This window comes from Protopterus annectens, chromosome 17.part0 (assembly GCF_019279795.1).
Source record: "Protopterus annectens isolate FY-2018-M chromosome 17.part0, PAN1.0, whole genome shotgun sequence".
Classification (NCBI taxonomy): Eukaryota; Metazoa; Chordata; order Ceratodontiformes; family Protopteridae; genus Protopterus; species Protopterus annectens.
In genome coordinates this window covers 21,053,709-21,072,289 of record NC_056751.1, presented here as the reverse complement: position 1 = coordinate 21,072,289, position 18,581 = coordinate 21,053,709, and the positions used below count along the sequence as shown (strand labels likewise).

The 18,581-nt window shown below is 44.5% G+C and overlaps 1 protein-coding gene across 2 annotated transcripts in view; it reads right to left on the bottom strand.

Moving 5' to 3' along the window:
- MRPS18C (mitochondrial ribosomal protein S18C) overlaps positions 1-18,581 on the bottom strand; it is a 455,587-nt gene that overhangs the window by 27,208 nt on the left and 409,798 nt on the right. The window lies entirely within an intron of this gene.

The following is an 18,581-nucleotide window of genomic DNA, read 5'->3' as shown; positions in this document are numbered from 1 at the left end:
CTTAATCTAGCAGAAGCATATTGGCGTCAAGCAAGAATAGAAATCAAACCAGAAATAGATAAAATCAGGCAGCAACTGAATGTGCCAAAAAACAAAAGAAAGAATATAAGGTGAAGGACCAGATGAGAAGGCAAGAAATGTGGAGAAAGCATAAATACAGTTGCAAGTATAGAAAACTTCTGGAAGAACCTCATGTTGATCAAGAATGAACCCAGGAATGGTTAAGGAGGGGTGAATTTAAACCAAGAGATGAAAGGTTAATATTAGCGCCCCAAGATAGTGGGCTACGTACATATTGGTTTGCAAAGTCCATTGAACATGTGGGAAAAACAGACAAATGTAGGTTTTGCAAAACAGAATTGGAAACAGTTCACACCTTGTTGCGACATACTAATGGCAGAAGGATTGTATACTGAAAGGCATAACAATGTGGCGAGACTGCTGCACTGGGGATTGCGAAAACATCATGGTACTGAAGTGGCTGAAAAACACTGGAAACATAAGCCACAAAGCATCACAGAAAATGATGAAGTTTACATCACGTGGGATCATCCATAATCAACAGTTCAAATGATAGATGCTAGAAAACTGGATGTAGTGGTCCAAGAAAAGACAAAAGTAACATTGATCATTGAAATTGCCACACCCAGTTACTACAGTGTCCTGTGCACAGACACAAAGTCATAAAATATCGGGATTTTCAAGTAGAAACGAGAGCAATGTGGAAGAAAGATGCCCAGATAGTTCCAATAGTAGTAGGAGCAACAGGTCTTATAAACAAGAGTCTACAATCATATTTAGATATGCTACCAATACATGTAACTACATACGAATTACAGGAGGAGTCATTACTTGGCACATTGCGGGTGCTGTGAAGAGCACTTTTGGCTGACATCAAAGAGTGAAACGATACTAATTTCATGAACTTTAATCGTAGTTTAACTTAGGAATGGGGTCCATTGCCATCATGCTATTAAAAACCAAAAGGATTTCGAGAAATTTAAAAAAAATGGAAGTAGAAGTTAATATGTTCTGCAACAGGAACATTGTCTGGATTGCTCCGAGATCTAAAGTCTGTATCATAGTAACAATGCTCTGAGATCTAAAGTGTGTATCACAGAAACAATGCTGCAACATCTATTCTGATACAGGAAGTTGATGTCTGATTTCTCCTGTACTCCACACCCTCAAATTCTACAAAGTAGGATCTTGGCTTGGCACATATGCCTGTTACTTGACCAATCCGGTCGAAACCTCTCATCATTTGTATCCACTCTCTCTCCTTTTAATGGACGAAAAAATCTGCTTGATTTATCATAGCTGGACGAATGGAAAGAACATTCTCTGTATAGCTGGACTTTAATTGTTCTGTTGTTCTTTGCTTTAGGCCTCAACAAACTGGAACTAATAATTGGCAAGGTTGTTCTGGTTTGCCTAGATAGAAGTCTCTGAGCAGATGAGCCAAGTATATCGTCCCGGGGTATGTTTCCGAGATTGACTAAATTCAAAAATACATCGGTATTATCATGCTTCGACTTCTCTAGTAATTGCTTTGCACTCTGGACTGCACGTTCAGCTAGTCCATTTGACTGTGGGTATTCTGGACTACTAGTAATGTGTACAAAGTCCTATTTTGCAACTTTCTGAAACAACTGACTGGTAAATTGTGTACCATTTTCAGAAATAACAGTGTGGACTACCATAGACTGATAAATGACGTTTCAACTTGGTGATAACAGCAATGGGCATTAGGTTAGGTAGCAAATCAATCTCAAACCAGTTCGAATAAGAGTCTACCAACATAAGTAATGCTGATTGGTCCACTCAAACATACCAGTGGCTACTGTTGACCATAGTAGTTCAGGAACTTGACTTGGCTAAAGTGGTTCTTTCTGTAAATGCGGTTTAGTACTACTGCATACTGAACAAGAAGAAAGTACTTTATCAACATCTTTTGCTAGAGAAGGCCAAAATACCAGCTTCTCACCCTTCTTTTAGTAGATTTGGAACCTGGGTGACCACAATGCAAAATATTCAGGTTGTAAGGAAGTAGGAACAACAATCTTAGGACCTTTGAAAATAATGCCATCTTCCATCAAAATCTCATCTCTGTAAGGAAAATAAGTTTGCAGTTCAGGCAGTACACTAGATTGCTTTGACAGCCATCCAACATTAATGAAGTGGATGAACTTATGCAAAACTGTATCAGTCTTTGTATGATCTCTCAGCTCATCAAGTCTCATGTTAGAAAAAATTACACACTTCCATGATATCAAAGTCACAATTCTAGATAAGGTATCAGCCTGAAAAAGAAGTTTGCCCTTTGTATAGACCATTTTAAAGTTGTACTTTTGCAATCAGAGCATCATTCTTTGTAATCTCGCTGGAGCTGAATGCATAGGCTTCTTTAAAATAGTGACTAGCGGTTGGTAATCAGTTTCAATCTGAATATAATCATGAAACTTTGAACATGCAAATACTATTGCAAAACGTTCTTTCTTAATTTGAGCATATTGCATTTCACTTTGGGTAAGAGTTCTAAGATGCATAGGCTACTGGTCTGCCCTCTTGAACAATAACTGTGCCATGACCAAATTTTGAAGCATCACAGGAAAGAGATACTGGTTTAATGACATCATAGTATCAATGTAGGTGGGTTGGCAATTTTCTGCTTAAGGTCTTCAAATGGTCTCTGGTGCTGTTCCAGCCAAGACCTTTTAACATTTTTGAGCATCAGCTCTCTCAAAGGCGCTGTCAACTCACTGAAGTTTGGTATAAACTTGCCTAAATAGCTGGCCATACCAAGAAAACATTGTACAGCCTGAACATTATCCAGTGCTGGCATCTCTAGAATGACTGCTTACTTGGACGGGTCTGGTCGCAAGCCAGTGCTAGCAAATAAATGACCTATATATGTAACGTCCGGTAGTCTGAATTTGCACTTCAAAGGATTGGGTTTCAAGCTCTCTTCACCTGCTTTGTCTAGAGCTTTCCTAAGGTTTCTGTCATGCTCTGCTTCATCGTTGCCTCCAGCCAATAAATCTACTATTATGGCACAAGGATAGCCTGAAATATTTTGCTCTATTGGATGCTGAAAGACTTCATTTGCAGAATTTATTCCAAATGGCATCCCAAGGAATCTTTATCTTCCAAATGGGGTACTGAAAGTAGTCAGTAGTGAAGACTTGTGATCAAGCATCACTTGCCAAATTAACTTTTTGCATCCAAGACAGAAAAACCTGTGGCATTTGGTATTAGGGCTGAGACTTCGACTGTACACATGGGATGATGCGGTCTCTTTAATGCTTTGTTCAAATCCCTTGGGTCAATGCATATTCTGATTTCATCCAAGCCTTTTTTGTGGGTTGCTACCATGTATGACAACCATTCAGTTGTTTCTGTAACTGGACAAATTACACCTTGCTGTACCATTTTATCCAACTGAGCTTTGACTTTATTCTGCACAGCTATCTGAACTTACCTTGCCGATCTAACCAATGGACTGATCTCTGGGTCTAACTTTATAGAGTACACAACTGGAGGTTTGCCTAACTTGTCATCGAAAACATCAGCATACTCTGAGAAAATAGCTTCAGTAAAATTGGAACTAAGATGTGTGCTTATATGATGAACTTCTTTGGTAAAGGAAAGCAGATTTATTCTCAAACTGTCTCTGAGACCCAATAATGACTGTACAGGTCTTCAGACTACAAAGAATAGTAAACTGTAGCAGTTCCTAGCCAAATAACATGAAAAAACACTACTGAGCCTTCGGTTTGAATTTCATCACCACCACAAGCAACAACTTTTGCACAACTGGCCACATTAAGTTGCTCACCAGCTCTCGCCATAGCAAGTGTGTCTGATGACATAGCATTATACTTTGAACCAGTGTCCACTTTGAGCTCAATGGATTTACCATTGATCTGGACAGTGCAAAAAGGACAGTTGTGTACACTTATCATAAATTAAGATGTTAGACTGCATTCACTGTTGCAGCCATCACCTATGGGCTATTCCTGCTGTGGTAGCCCTCTGCTGGCCCCAAATATCAGAGTCAATGTTTTTGTGTGCCGGCTGCTGTCGCCTGTAGTCAGATGTCAGGTCGTCAGTACTATAAAGCAAGGCAGCCGACATCATTACATCAGTTTTTCTTGACCTAACCAGTCAGTAGCACAAGGGAAAAGAGAGGTGGTCCTTGTGGCTAAGAGCCACCCTGGGAAGCATGTGTCCCCCTAAGGGAAGATGAGAAAAAGGGGGTGGAGGGAGGGAAACCAAGACTGCAACAGTGAATACACTTGAACATCTACATTTATGGTAAGTGCACACAACTGTACTATGTTCTTCATGTTTCACTGTTGCAGTCATCACCTGTGGGAGGATTCCCAAAGCTGAGGTAAAGGGTGGAAGGAGGGATAAAGTCCTAGGTATGGGTCAGGAGGACCTGCAGAATTGCAGAGGCAAACCCTGCCCTAGACTTTGAAAAGAGAGGTAGATGATAATGCTTTGTGAAGGTATGGAGAGAGGTCCAGGTGGCCGCTTCCAATATGTCCCTGGTAGATACTCCTCTGAGGAAGGCAGTGGAAGTGGAGGTTGCCCTAGTGGAGTGGGTATGGATTGACCTAGGAATGGGTTTCCCATGTAGTCTGTAGCAGAAATGGATACAGTGTGAAATCCATTTGGAAATGGTTTGTTTGGATATGGGCTTCCCCTCTGCCCTTGGGGCAACACTTACAAAAAGCTGCTCAGTTTTTCTGAATGGCTTAGTGCAGTCCAGATAGTATCAGAGTTGTCTGTGCACGTCTAGTGAGTGTAGAATTCTTTCCCCCTTATTTTGGGGGTTGGGAAAGAAGGTGGGAAGATGTATGGCCTGGTTAAGGGTCACATCAAATACCACCTTTGGCATAAAGAAGGGATTAGTCTTCAGGGAGACTGTCTGTATGGAAAATTATGAAAGGCTCGACCACCATGAGAGCTTGAAGTTCTGAGACCAGTCTGGCAGAGGTGATACCTAGTATGAAGGCAGTCTTCTAGGAGAGGAATTTCAATTCTGTTGAAGATGCAGGTTCGAAAGGAGGTAAGGTTACTTTCTCCAACACATAATTCAGATCCCAGGGTGGACTAGGAGGTCTTCTGGGAGGCCTGATATTAGAAGCCCCTCTGAGGAATTGCTTAACCTATGGATGAGAGAAGAGGGGTGGGTCTGAATATAATGGGCAGAGACAACAGAGGCATGGATTTTAATAGAGGAGAAAGAGGCCACTATTGAGCAACTCTGCCAAGTAATCTAGGATAAGGGGCATGGAAGGTTGGGAGGTACTGGCCCCTTTTGACTGCTTCCAGGAGCAGAATCTTTTCCATTTTCCTGCATAAGATTTTCTTGTGTTGGGCCTTCTGGCCTCTGTGATGATGTCCGGGACCTGTCTGCTTAACAGTGACTTCTTGTTAGTTTTTGGTGTATGAGCCATACTGAAAGTTTGAGTGTCTGTAGGTCTAGGTGCTGTACGTTCCCCCTCTCCTGGGTCAAGAGGTCTGACCTTAGGGGAAGCAGCTAGGGGGGCTGTATGGTCAGATTGCGTAGTAAGAGGTACCAATGTTGTCAGGGCCAATCTGGAGCGATGAGGATGGCCTTTGGTCTCTCCTCTCTTATTTTGATCAGGACCTTGGGAAGAAGGGGCAAAGGAGGGTATGCGTACACACGTACAGTGAGCTGTTGGACATGCTCCACTTAATGAAATCCCAATCCCTGCGAGCTACACGCTCTAGGGACCTAAACCTTGTCACCACATTAAACAGAACATGCCGGAGGGATAGATTCCTGTCCCAGAGACTCCCCATACTCTGGAATAAACTACCTATCTATATCAAACAAAGCTCCTCATTAGCACTCAAGAAAAATCTTGATGACTGGATAGGAAATATGAAATTCACCCCGGGGATCCCCTCTGTGGCTCTGCTTGACAGTGGCATAGGAAAATAATTTTCTTGGGTGGCAAAAGCCACGGTACCTTTTTGGCTGGGCTTGTATAGGCCCCAGGGCTGATAGCCTAGTACCTACCTATGAACAAAGAGGGAGCTCCAGGGGGAGGTCAAGGCATCCAACTTCCATGCTAGGAGGCAATACTCCCTGGTGCAAAGCTTGTGGTTGAGGTGTGAGGCAAACAGGTCCACCTCTGGGGTCCCCCACTCTTGGATGATTTGCAGAAAGATTTTTCTGTGGAGCTCCCATTCATGGGGGTCCAGTAAGTTTCCGCTTAGGTGGTCTGCTGGTGTGTTGTTGATCCCTGGTAAGTACTGGGCAATTAGGTGTAGTCCCATGGAGGTGGCCGTAAACCACAGACTCATGGCTAACCTGCACAGGGCATAAGACTGGGTGCCCCCCTGCTTGTTGATGTACAACATTACTGTGGTGTTTTCTGTTTGTATAAGGAAGACCCATGGCCTGAGATGGGGTTGGAAGGAAGCCAGAGCATTTTGCACTGCCATCATTTCTTTTTGGTTGATGTGCAAGTGGAGTTGCTGGGCATTCCAAAGACCTTGGGTACACCTGCCTGCTAGGTCAGCACCCCAAGCTATGTCTGAGGCGTCTGTGGTGATTTTCTGGTCAGAAGGGCGGAGGATAAAGGGAATACCCTTGTTCATGGCACAGGCCTCTGCCCACCAGAGCAATTCATCCCTTATGCAAGGGATCAGTGAGAGGGTGGTCTGTAGGGACAGAGTGCTGACACAAAAGGTTCTTTAAGTACCACTGAATCTTTCTCATGTGAAGCCTGGCGAGAGGGATGAGGACGCAAGATGCCATGTATCCCAGGGCTTGCAGGAATTTCCTTGCAGTGAGGTGACTTCTGGAAGGCAGCTGGGTGAGGGAGAGAGGCAGGAAACTCTGCTTTTCTGGGGACAGGAAGGCCATTAGGGTTGCTGTGTCTAGCACAGCTCCCAGGAAAACAATTTTCCTGGTGGGGTTTTGCTTTGATTTTTTCTCGTTGATGGTGAACCCTAGGGAAGTTAGGAGCTTTTTGACAAAGAGAAGGTCCTAAAGCAACTTTTCTCTTGCTGTTCGCCTGAATGAGGCAGCCATCCAGGTAAGGGTAAATCTGTACATTTCTCTGTCTGCAGAAAGCTATAGCCGGGGCAAAGAATTTGGTGAATACTCTGGGGGGCAGTAGATAAGCCAAAGGGCAGTGCAAAGAACTGAAAGTGCTGATTGCCTTCTCTGAAGTGCAGGAATTTTCTGCACGATTCCCTGATGGGGATTTGGAGGTAGGCATCTTTTAGGTCTAGTGTCACCAGCCAGGCATGTTGAGCGAGCATAGGCAGGAGCTGCTGCAAGGTTAGCATTTTGAATCTGGGGAACACCAAGGAGGTGTTCAGTTTGGATAAATCCAGGATGGGGCACCACATGCCCTCTTTTCTGGGAACAAGGAATAGTCTGGAGTAAAAACCTTTTCCTGTTTGATCCGAAGGGAAAGGTTCTACTGCCCCCTGGGATATTAGGGTTTTTACCTGTTTTAATGCCTCTGCCCACTGGTTTGGGGGGAGGTCTGGGTACCCTCTTGGAAATGGGAGCTCGCTGAAGGAGAATCTGTATCCCTGATAAATTATGTTTAATACCCACTGGTCCTTGGTTACAGAGAAGAGGGTGAGCTTTCCTCCTAGTTTTAGATGAGTGAAAGGAGGGCAGAGGGGGTGGGAGAGTCATTGTGAGTGCTTACCATAGAAGCTTGGCTTAGAACTCCCTGCCTTGGAGGCTGAAGTGGTCCATTGTTTGCTTCTTTGCTGGCCCTGGGATGGGGGCCTGGATGTCCTGTCCCTGCGGGGCTTACTTTGGCCCTGTCTACTCGGAGCAGGAAAGGCCGTGTTTAGAGGTGAAGTTCCTGATTAATCTGGGTATCTGAACTTGAAAGAAATATTTTACTGTTTGCATAGATTTTCCTTTGTCTTCCATCTTTTTAAGCACCTCTTCTGCTTTTTCCCCAAATAGGCGTTCCTTATCTAGGGGTGCATTGATAAGTTTAGACTTGACATGATCTCCCTCAGCCATGCATGTCTTCTAACAGCCTGTCACTGCTGCCCTGCTAGAGGTTTCCAGGGAGTCATGTCCACATTGTAATGAGTGCTTGGCCAATTGACAAACAGAGTGTAGTAATTCTGCCAGCTCTTTTGAGTTGGCACCATCAGGGGAGGAAGCAATCTTCTGTTTTAATTGTTCCAAAGTGTGTTGTTGATATTTTAACACATGGAACTGACAATTGAGTGCTCTGACAGTTAAGGTTGCAGAGGTGTATACTTTCTTACTCCATCTGTCCAGAGCTCTGGAGTCTGTCAGAAGGAAGAGGATTCTTGGCAGAACTAGTCTTAGCTCCTTTTGGTCCCTGTGTAATGACCTCAGGGTCTACAGCGGGGTTCCTGTACAGGTATTTGTGAGAATCCGGTACTCTGTAGTACCTGCCAGGTTTAGCTGGGCCAGGAGGCAGGGCATCAGGGGCTAAACTGGATTCAAGAAAAACATCATCCCTCACGTCTAGAATAGGTGGGATGGCCAGGGGTCTGTGCTGGGGCAGGTCCAGAAACTTTCTAAGTCGTTTCTTTGACTGTGGGTAGTCCTGAGATTCCTACTGAAAATGCTGCGAAGGGTTTCCCCGAAGGAAAGGTCCTCTGGAGGGGAGGCAGAGGGGATGGATTCCTTTGCATCTGAATCCTCAAACAGTTAAGGGCTGTTGTTCCTATTCAAAGGCAGGATAATCAGAATCCTCAGACTCCTGGTCTGTCAATTTCTGGAGAAGGAACCCTTTTCCTTTTATGAGTGGGGACTTGAGTACCTCGGATAAGGGATATGAGATCCTCTGCCATTTTAAGCATTTGAGATTGGGGTGAGGGAACAGTGGCAAGATGGTGGCTAGAAGCAGATTTCCTACGAGTGGCCTGGCTTCGAGGCCTAAGAGAATCCGTTAGTCTCTCAGGAACAGTAGTCGGAAGAGTAGACATCAGTTTTTGTCTAGAATTGGTAGTGCGAAGAGCCTCCTCAGAAGCTGGTGCCTGCATCATGGCTCTGGACCCAACCAAGGGAGAGACAGCCAAAGGCTTGGAAGACTAAGTGGATTTCGGAGGCATACCAAACTCCGAACGGGTCTTGGCAGAGGCCCGCGTAGAAAGCGAGTCGGGCATCAGGGGCTGCAAAAGCACCTCACTGAATTCCAGAGAACTGACGACTTGCTTAACGATAGCGTCATTGGAAGGCTTAGCCTTGTTTGGCCTGTCTCTAGCTTTATGTTTTTTTCGGAATGTCGGCAGAAGGTTGGCTAATGGATGCCATATTGGAATTTGAAGACAGAACACGAAAATAATTGTCTACAAAAAGAGCTCTACGGCGAATCATTCTCACATTAAATAGGGCACAGAACTGGCAATGAGGGACGTCATGGTCTGGGCCTAAACAAGTGATGCAGTAAGAATGAAAGTCTCGGTGTGGGATCTGCTTTCCACAGGCGAGACAATTAACTTTTTCGGACATCGGTTAGAGCAATAAAAAGGTTCCCCCAATGGGGTACTTAGCTTTAGACTTTTTCAGCTGAAATTTGACTTCTGGTAGCGACCGACCGGCACTCGTGCAAACTGCTTCTGCTACAGGCTCCAAGGCAAGAAAGACTGATGTAATGACGTCGGCTGCCTTGCTTTATAGTACTGATGACCTGACGTCAGACTACAGGCGACAGCAGCCAGTGCTCAAAAACTGACCCTGGTATTCGGGCTGGCCGAGGGCTACCACAACAGGGATAACCCACAGGTGATGACTGCAACAGTGAAACACGAAGAACATCACTTCATTCTTTGCTAACAAATTTACTGCATCAACCTCTTCACCAATTACAGATACACCATCTACATAGAAAGTAGAGCTCCAGCTCTCTATATGATCAACTTGCTTTTTAAGTGACCTTTATTTATAACTGTGTGAGGTTTACTTGACTTATAAAACTTTTGAAAATGGTTCTGTTTTTTTTTTACACTTGTGGCATTGCTGACCAAATGCTAAGCACTTTTCTCTTGGACTCATGATTAGCACCACAATTGTTAAAGCCTGATATGGGTTTTGCTGACTCACCCTTGTACTAAACTGCTGCATGTCCTTTTCAATGAACTAGTCTCAGAACTTGCTGGAAAATCACGGGTTTTACCTGACATACTCACAGGGGTTACTGCTGCCATGCGCTTAGGCCTGCTTCTACTAGCCACATGTTGCATGCTGTCTACATGTGCTCTTCTGACCTTTAGGGTAAGGTCCTGAAGGTACAGAAAAATGTACTTCAACGGAAGAGAGAGTTTTCAACTTCCTGCTCGCATCTGGTGAGTGTGTCTTTTACTTTGGATCCAAAAAGTGAGGAACCGAAGGGGGAGTTAGTAAAGGTTGACTTAAAAGGTTCCACAAAATTACACAAGCGCATCCAGGAGTGTTTCCTCAAGGAATCTCCTGAACCCGCTGTCCTACTCGCTCCATCCGCTGCATAAGATATCAGTCTCATGGAGGAGTTGACGATAAAATTTAAGGTGGACAGATGGGAGGGGACTCATTCACCCTCGCAGTTATGAACCTTGTAAAGCATTTCCTAGCTCTTTCAGATCTCTTTGCAGCCTTGTAAAGTGTGTGAGGTAGTCCAGCGATCAGAGTGTGAAAGTCGCTGACAAAAAGACATGCTTTCCATATTGGTCCATCATTCAAGAATCTTTGTTCAGAGGATGAACAGATGAGGATGTCTCAGAAAGTTCCTTCTTGGTGGCTGCTGCCACCACCACAGCATCTACAGGTACACCCTTTGTGAGAACATCTTTTCCAGTAGGGGCTGACAAAAACTTGTTTGGCCTCCGAGGGACTGGTTCCATAGTGTCAGGTGACTCCTACGCCTTTCAACCGACCGTGTCCATTAGTTCATCAAAAGGCAGACACACCCAGGAGGCTAAAGGTTGAGATCCAAAGGCCTTCAGGTACACAGACTCCTCCTCAGAAGGGGTGATGGTTTTCCAGCCGCCTCTCTGCTTTAGGATCTCCAGGATATCTGCAAATGAGATATCAGAGGATGACCGTGGGGACCCTTCTGACTCCTCGAGGTCAGTCTCTGAGGTGACGGACTCATTGGGGGAGTCTATATGCTTCCTCTTGCATGTACTCTTTCGAGGGGGCTCCTCTGAAGGGTATTCTGGGAAGGCCTTGGAAGAGAAGGGTTCACTCAATGGGGGATCCTGAGGCTCTGGATCTCTGCTGTTCTGTGGATGGGGTGGTGCTGAGACAGTAGCCGGTGCCTTGGGGGGATGAATGCCGGTATCCCTATGTAGAGCTGTAGAGGGGGACAGCACAGTTCCAGTCAGCTCAAAAGCAGATCCCAGTGGTTCCGAGGAGATCTCCGGCACAGAGGTGACAGAGGATGCCCCCAGCCCCAGAGACCGGCTCAGAGGCCGATGTAGGAGCCGAGCTGACGCACCGAGAGGTAGGTGCGGAACCGAAGTTTGGGACCAAGCGCACCCCCTCCCCCCCCGGGCCGACTGGAGAATCCTGGCTCTGACACCCTGGATTGCACCAAGAGTGTCGGAGCAGATGTCGGTTACAGAACCGATGGTTCTACAGTAAGTGGTACCAGGCACTCTGGCTCCAAAGATCCAGCTTGGCTCGGAGGAGGAACAGTAGACGCAAGAGTCTTGAAAGGCTCAGAGACCTGATGGGTCGAAGCCGAGAACAATATAGCTAGCGTCGGCCACTTAAAGAGTCTGTGCACCACCCGCTCCACATCATCATCAGATAGACTCCTAGTGGACATGGAGGATAGAGAAGGTGAATGAGATCTCTCCAAAATGGGAGACCTCAAGGTAGGGGAGACTGGTGGAATGTCAATAGACCGGCTCTGAGACACGGTATCTTGAGACTCCGAAGACCTTGGGGCTGAAGAACCAGGCTTGTCAATAATGATGACCTCTGTCGGTTCAGAGGCCTGTAGAGCAGAGTAGGTAGATGGCTTAAGAAGTTCTGACAATTTTCCTGGGGGCTCAGAATGAGCCGATGAGACAGGAGATGGCCTTTTGGATGGTTTGTCCCTCTTAGAAGAAAAGGATGAAGAAGAAACTCTGCGCAGCTTCCTCAAAGGTTGGCTTTAAGAGTCCCTTAACTATCAATTTGTTTTTCCTCTCCTGTAACACACGTGCACTAAAGGAGTGGCAAAAAGTGCAATTATCCTGTAGATCTATAGCCCCTAGACAATATACACAAATGACATGACAGTCTGTAACTGACATTTTCAGGGTACATTTCTGACATTTTTTTAAAGTCCGAAGGCTTATGCTCTTTCTCCCTAGTGTCTTTAGACATGATGGAAGAAAGAAGTTCCCAAAAGGACTACAAATAGCAAATAACTCAAGACACTGCTAGATAAATAAACACACACTAACCTAACAAACACTGCACAACTAAGAAGTATTAAAGAAATATTTGGAAACTAACTTGCTCTGACTAAAAGTGAGCACTAGGACCTCTAACGTAAATGGACCTAGATACCAAAAGATAGAACACACTAACAATAACACAACAAGCCCTCTAAAACAGGCAATTAGCTCTAATTTAAACGAGCTAAATGACTGACTATCTACGGAGTGCAGACTAAAACACAACACTATAGGTATTCTAATAAGGCACCACTACAATAACTATGGGATACAAGTAGGGCTGCGAAAAACGGCAGCCAAAGAACTCTAAGCACACAAAAACACTACTAATGTAAGAATCTTAAAAGTTTAAGCTAGTAAAGCGTAAAAAGACAAAAAACTAAGCCACGGCCAAGAAGAGCACATCCAACCTCTTAAAGTAGCAAACTAGATCTGGAAAGTTGCACCACTGCATCATGGGATATCTACCTGCCACGAGCCAAGTTTGAGACTTCCAGCTGTGTATCTGGTGGAGTCAGAGCAGATGATCGGCTCCGAACCCATCCAAGTAAGAATGAAGGCGAGATAGGACAACATAACATTATTTTTTTGTGTCATCAATAAATTGCTTATTTTGTACTTTTCCTGTATATATGTCTGCATATCTTTTACGTTTTTCTGCCCATGTTGATATTTTTACTTCATTATTTGTGACCGTGCACAACAGTCACTGATCTGTTCTGATACTGCACATTGTTTTTATCAAGTCTATGTTTGAGTATTTTTGTTGATATGTTCCCTCTTGTATACTAACAGAGGCACTTCTTGTCTCAACTGCCTAATTGCATACAAAATCTGGCTAATGGAACCAGAGTAACTGCTGCCATGGACCCTAAGACTTGCAATACTAGTCATGTTGGAGAAGAATGCAAGATCACTTCCATGACCTGGGATCGGAGAATTTGCACTATTGTTCGAGGAAATGATGCTATCTTGATGACCATGTCTAGATGAGCACCTATGAACTTCAGATTCTGTGTATGTGTGAGTTGTGACTTGTAGTTGACTAATGCCCAGATGCTAACAACTGGAGCAAGTAGTCCCTTGCTTGCATAAGTAGATGCCTAGTCAGATCAGTCTGGAACCAGTTGTCTAGACAAGGAAACAACTGGAATCCCAGCTGAGTTGTTACTGCCACCATGCATTTGCTGAACACCCTGGGGGCTGTGGTGAGGCCAAAAGGCAGTGATCTGAACTGGTAAGGACTAGCTCTCAGCTAGAAGTGCAGACATCCCCAAGAGTGCCTGTTCCTTTTGATGTGATAGTATGCATCCTGGAGATCTATCGAGCACATCCAACCATCCTTTTACAGCAGGGGCAAAATGGATTAAACCGTGACCATATGGAACTTTGAATATTTAACGTACTGGTTTAGTTTCCCACGATCCAAGACGGGTCTCAAGTCCCCTGTCTTTAAGTAAGTTCCAGATCCTAACTGGTCTGTGGGCACTTTTTGGATGATTCTAGCAGTTTTTCTCTTTCCAGGGCGGCTACCTTCCTCGGACTGGGTGGAACACAAGGAATTGTTCATTTTTAAAGGTGGATTTTGGAAAATGGTATGTAGTAACCTCTGGATATAATCATCTGCACCCAAATTTCTCTTGTGATGGATGCCCAGGCTTCTGGGTGCAGAGATAAGTACCCCAACTGCCTCCAGAGTACAGCATCTGAGCAACCTTTCAAGAATGCTGGTAGGGTTTTTATTTGAGCATGGATCCCTGAAACCCTGGTTCTGCAGGTCACCTCTGCTATGAGGCAGCATCTTCCATCAGAGTCCCCCTCCCCCCGCCAAATGGAGAACACTCTCCTCTGGAGTCTTGGAAAGGCCCTTGGGACTTGCAAAACCACATTTTACCACCTCATTGATTCTGACAGTAGGATCTTAGAGGGGTAGAAAAATGTATCCCAGTGGCAGATAAGGTCTTTCCATCTTGCTCACTCCTGGAGAGCATTTCCCTCACTTTGGGGCCAAACAAGGATGATCCATCAAGCGGAGCACTGATGAACAAAGGCTTGAAGGGCTCCACAAAACTGCATATGAGACATGCCTGGATGCGCTTAATGGTTACGCCTGAACCTGCCATCTTTGAGGTACCCTCAGCAGGGTGAGACAGCCTCATGGACACAATAGAAATGGACTGTAGGGTGCCCAGTTGTGAGGAAGCTTTCTTCAGGTCCTCCACAGACATGAACCCTGAAAGAGATCTGTACAGCTCCTTGGTCAAATCTCTTTGTAACTTGGTAAAGTGTGCCAGATAATTTGGTGACTGCAGGGTACTTGCCAAATTTAACCAGACTCCCTGTTAGGGCGATGGACAGATGAGCTCTGTTCCGTGAATTCTTTAGTGACTGCTGTCAAACTGGCATCTACTCTCTTGTTCAAGTGGGCTCTGTCCTTTGGGGGAGCTAAAAACTCACTTGGATACCGGCTCCTCGGTATCTGGCTCCTTCCATGCATGGCAAAAGACTAGGTCTATTAACTCAACCAGTGGGACCACCCAAGACACAGCTGGGCCAGACCAGACAGTCTCCAGAAACACACTCCTCCTGGGAAGGGGGTTTGGAAGACCATCTGCCTTTTTGTTTGAGAAGTTCCAGAATCTCTCCAAAGCAGACATCAGCTGGAGATCAAGGGGATCTCTTTTCTTTAATGAAGTTGGTGTCTTCAATGAGAAATTCCTGGGTGGAATCTAAGAGTCTCCTTTCACAAATCCTCTTCTTAGGGACCTCATCAGTAGGATGGTCTGGTGAGGTTTTGGAAGAATTAGTAAAATACTGGATTACGATGGCCTGGAGGTCAGACGGGGTGGCTGTCCTGGTGGAACAGAAGATAGAAGCTCAGAGCACAAATCCGATAGGGGATGACAAGACTGATCTGAGAGAAGGGATGTCCATTTCCAAGATACAGAAAATGCCCTTCTCCACTACCTTGAAGGTGGAAGACTTAGGAGATGCAAGAATCGTTTGTATAGGATCCAAGGCCATCTGTACTAGACAACTCAGGGCCCCCCACTGGTTTCCATCCCGAAGTGGAGTCGGGACAGCTAGAGCTGTCGAACGCCGAGGGGAAGGGACAGCTCAGACAACTTCAGAGTCAACCTCAATCTCCACAGACCTGGTGCCGATGCTTTGGTTCCAAGACTTGTACTGCTCTGATAGGGTCAAAGCTGAATGACTCAGGGAAACTGTTGGAGTCAATGAACCACTGATCTTCAGATACAACTAAGAATAGCCCCCTGGGGCCTTAGATCTGAGAGCTCTGCAACCACAGGTCAGATTGGAGAAGGAGATGTAATGTGTGTCAGAGCAGGGGCAAGCTCATGGTTATGATGCGAGTCAGACCGGGAATAACCCCCCATCTGAATTTGAGCCCTGGAGAAGAACTTCATCATTCTGTCCACTTCTGCCTCAAACAAACTCCTGGGGTATCTAAGGAAAGAGCTGCAATAATGTGGCCTGGATAGTTTCTTTGGGGTCTCCTGAAGGAGACAGTGAATGAAGCAAAGAGGACAATGACTCTGGAGAAAACCTTGGGGACCTGCTCATAGGAGATCTAGGTTTTGGTGCAGTAGGATCCTTGGGGGAGGTTGGATCAGCCTGTTATGAAACCTTGGCTGGAGGTTCAGTGGTTGGAGCAGACTAAGTAGAACGATCAGCAGACCTTTTCCTGGGCTCCTTTTCTTTCTATGCTGACTCGTGTTTAGATTTTTCTGGCTTTTTAGAGGGGGTTGAGCACCAGCTAAACAGGATGCAGCAGAAAAGAGGAGAAGACCTTAACACGTTTGTTCTTTCTGTTGCTAAGGGCATGAGTGTTGAGCCCTGCTAAAACAGAATACTGGACATCCAAGTAGGAAGCACCCAAACAATCAATGCACTCCTTGTGGGCACCAGAATTTGGAATTTTATACCCACAAGTGCATTTCTTAAAGCCAGTTGACTTATCTGTCATCACAGCAAGAATCCACTAAATATACCCCAAGCATTTTTCTCAGGTAGACTGCAAATGTTAGAGGTGTGATGGGGAAGAAAGAGGTAACTGAGAACATACCCCCCCAAACACACAGAGTGTAATAAGTGGCAAACTTTAAAATTTCCCTGCAGACTACTCTGTCAAATACTGGGTGAGCAAATTGGTGTAACTAAGGAAATAATTTTTTTAAGCTATGCTACAGGATCTGAATTGCATAGACAGAGTTTAATTCTAGTAGCTGCCAAACAAGCAACTACTAGAAAATGTAATGTGAAGTCCAAACCAACCGCATTAGAAGTACTGAAGATAGTAACAGGGATAAAAGAACTGGAAAGGCAATCTTTAGAAAAGGGCAAGAGCAATTGCATAGAAAAACAGGAATTGTGGTAACAATAAATGCAGATTAATGTTTTGGAAGAGGAATGAGGTTTAAGGGACGGCAGGAATTGAATGAGTTATAAAATTGTTCAATTGACAATGACTGTGTGGAAGATTATACCTGATGTATAATGTTTGCAACTGAAAATATGTCAATATGGTGTGTTTTCATAAACTATGATTGCCTATGTCAAGTGATAATTTAATAAAGATTTTTTTTTTGTAATAAAAACAAGAAAGTTGTTAGGGAGTCTTTGGGTGTTAGGACAGCTCCTGTTGTGTCTCAGCATCTGGTGGGTGACTTGCTGTGGCTGTTCGTTGTTCCTCAGACAGCTCACCCCCACCCAAGCCCCTTGGTGTAGCAGTTGCAGCCACAAAAGACAAGAGGGTTACTAATGTTCTCTGCGACTGCAAGGATACCCTTGGTGAGCAAGGGCAAACTACTCCTGTCTAGCTCAGGAGAAGTGAGGAAGGTTTTTCACTTAGCCAAGACAGTGAACGTACATATGGGACTAATACACCTTCCAGGAGTGTCTTTTTCCAGGGATATTTCCAGGAAAGTGAGCATAGTGAGAAAACCTTTTAGCCCATTATTTCTACTGACAATGAAGATCTACTATGATCTGCTAAGGAGCTCATTAGTGCTTATTCCTTACCTTCTGTTTCTTCAGGCAAGAAAAAAAAATAGTTTCCTCTTTTTCTGACCCGGATTTTCAGTCATAGTAGGCGTTCTAGGGGGAGGCGGCTGTAACTCAGAAATCTCGCAATCTCTCATACAGATCTGAAGAAAGCATAATTTCAGCTTTCACTCATAAAAAAATGTCATTTTTAAGACTATCTAAGATTACATGTTTTTCATTGGGAGCAGAATGAAATTTTATGGCATTGAAAGTGTATTCTGAGTTCTTACAATTGGATATGCTAAGATATGCAGCTGTTCCTTCTGTGTGGCTGCATTACAGAATGGACCAGATTCAGTAACACCTGCACTAAGTGTACAGTAAGTGCACATGATATGTATTTAAGAACATCCCTACCACATTTTTTGTGCTTTACAGTCACCCAGAAAGATTACACTAAGTGTACATGTAGTCTACACTTTGTGGTAACCTTTATGAATCCCTGTCAATATTTAAAGCTGCAAGAAAATCAGTAGGAAAACTAAAGTTAGGAGGAAGAAGGTGCGAGTTACACTGTGTTGTCTGTTCACTCAGAATACTGTACAGTTAGTGTAGGCATTATAGAATCCCAGTCATTGTTTTAATAACTGCTTCTAGCTTACCTGATAGTCATCCTCTTGCCACTAGGAAGTCCAACAGGTTACACAGGATACCTTAGACTCCCAGGCATTTGTTTTCTAATCCTAAAGTAGATCCAGCTGTGATTTTTCTGAAACTGTGTCTGCTAAACAGTTTACTGCTGCTCACCCCATTCCTTCCAACAAGGATGAAAAGCAATGGTTAAACTGGGGAAGAAAATGTACTCCTCTAGTACTTCAACATTCATGACTTTCAACTGTCAAGCGCATATGCTAAAGGTTTTTTTACATGTATCCTTTTAGAGCATACAGATGTCTGTAGTTAATCTTCCTTCTTCTAAGGTAAAATATTTACTGAATCCTCTCTGTTAGAGAAGGTTAAGTTACTAAGCATATTTTAAAGTGTGCTTATGATGCTGCTGACTCTTCAAGAGCTGCTACTTCTGGATCAGAATTCAGAATGGCTTGGGTTCTTTCGCAAAACATTCCGGATGTTAAAACTGAAATTTT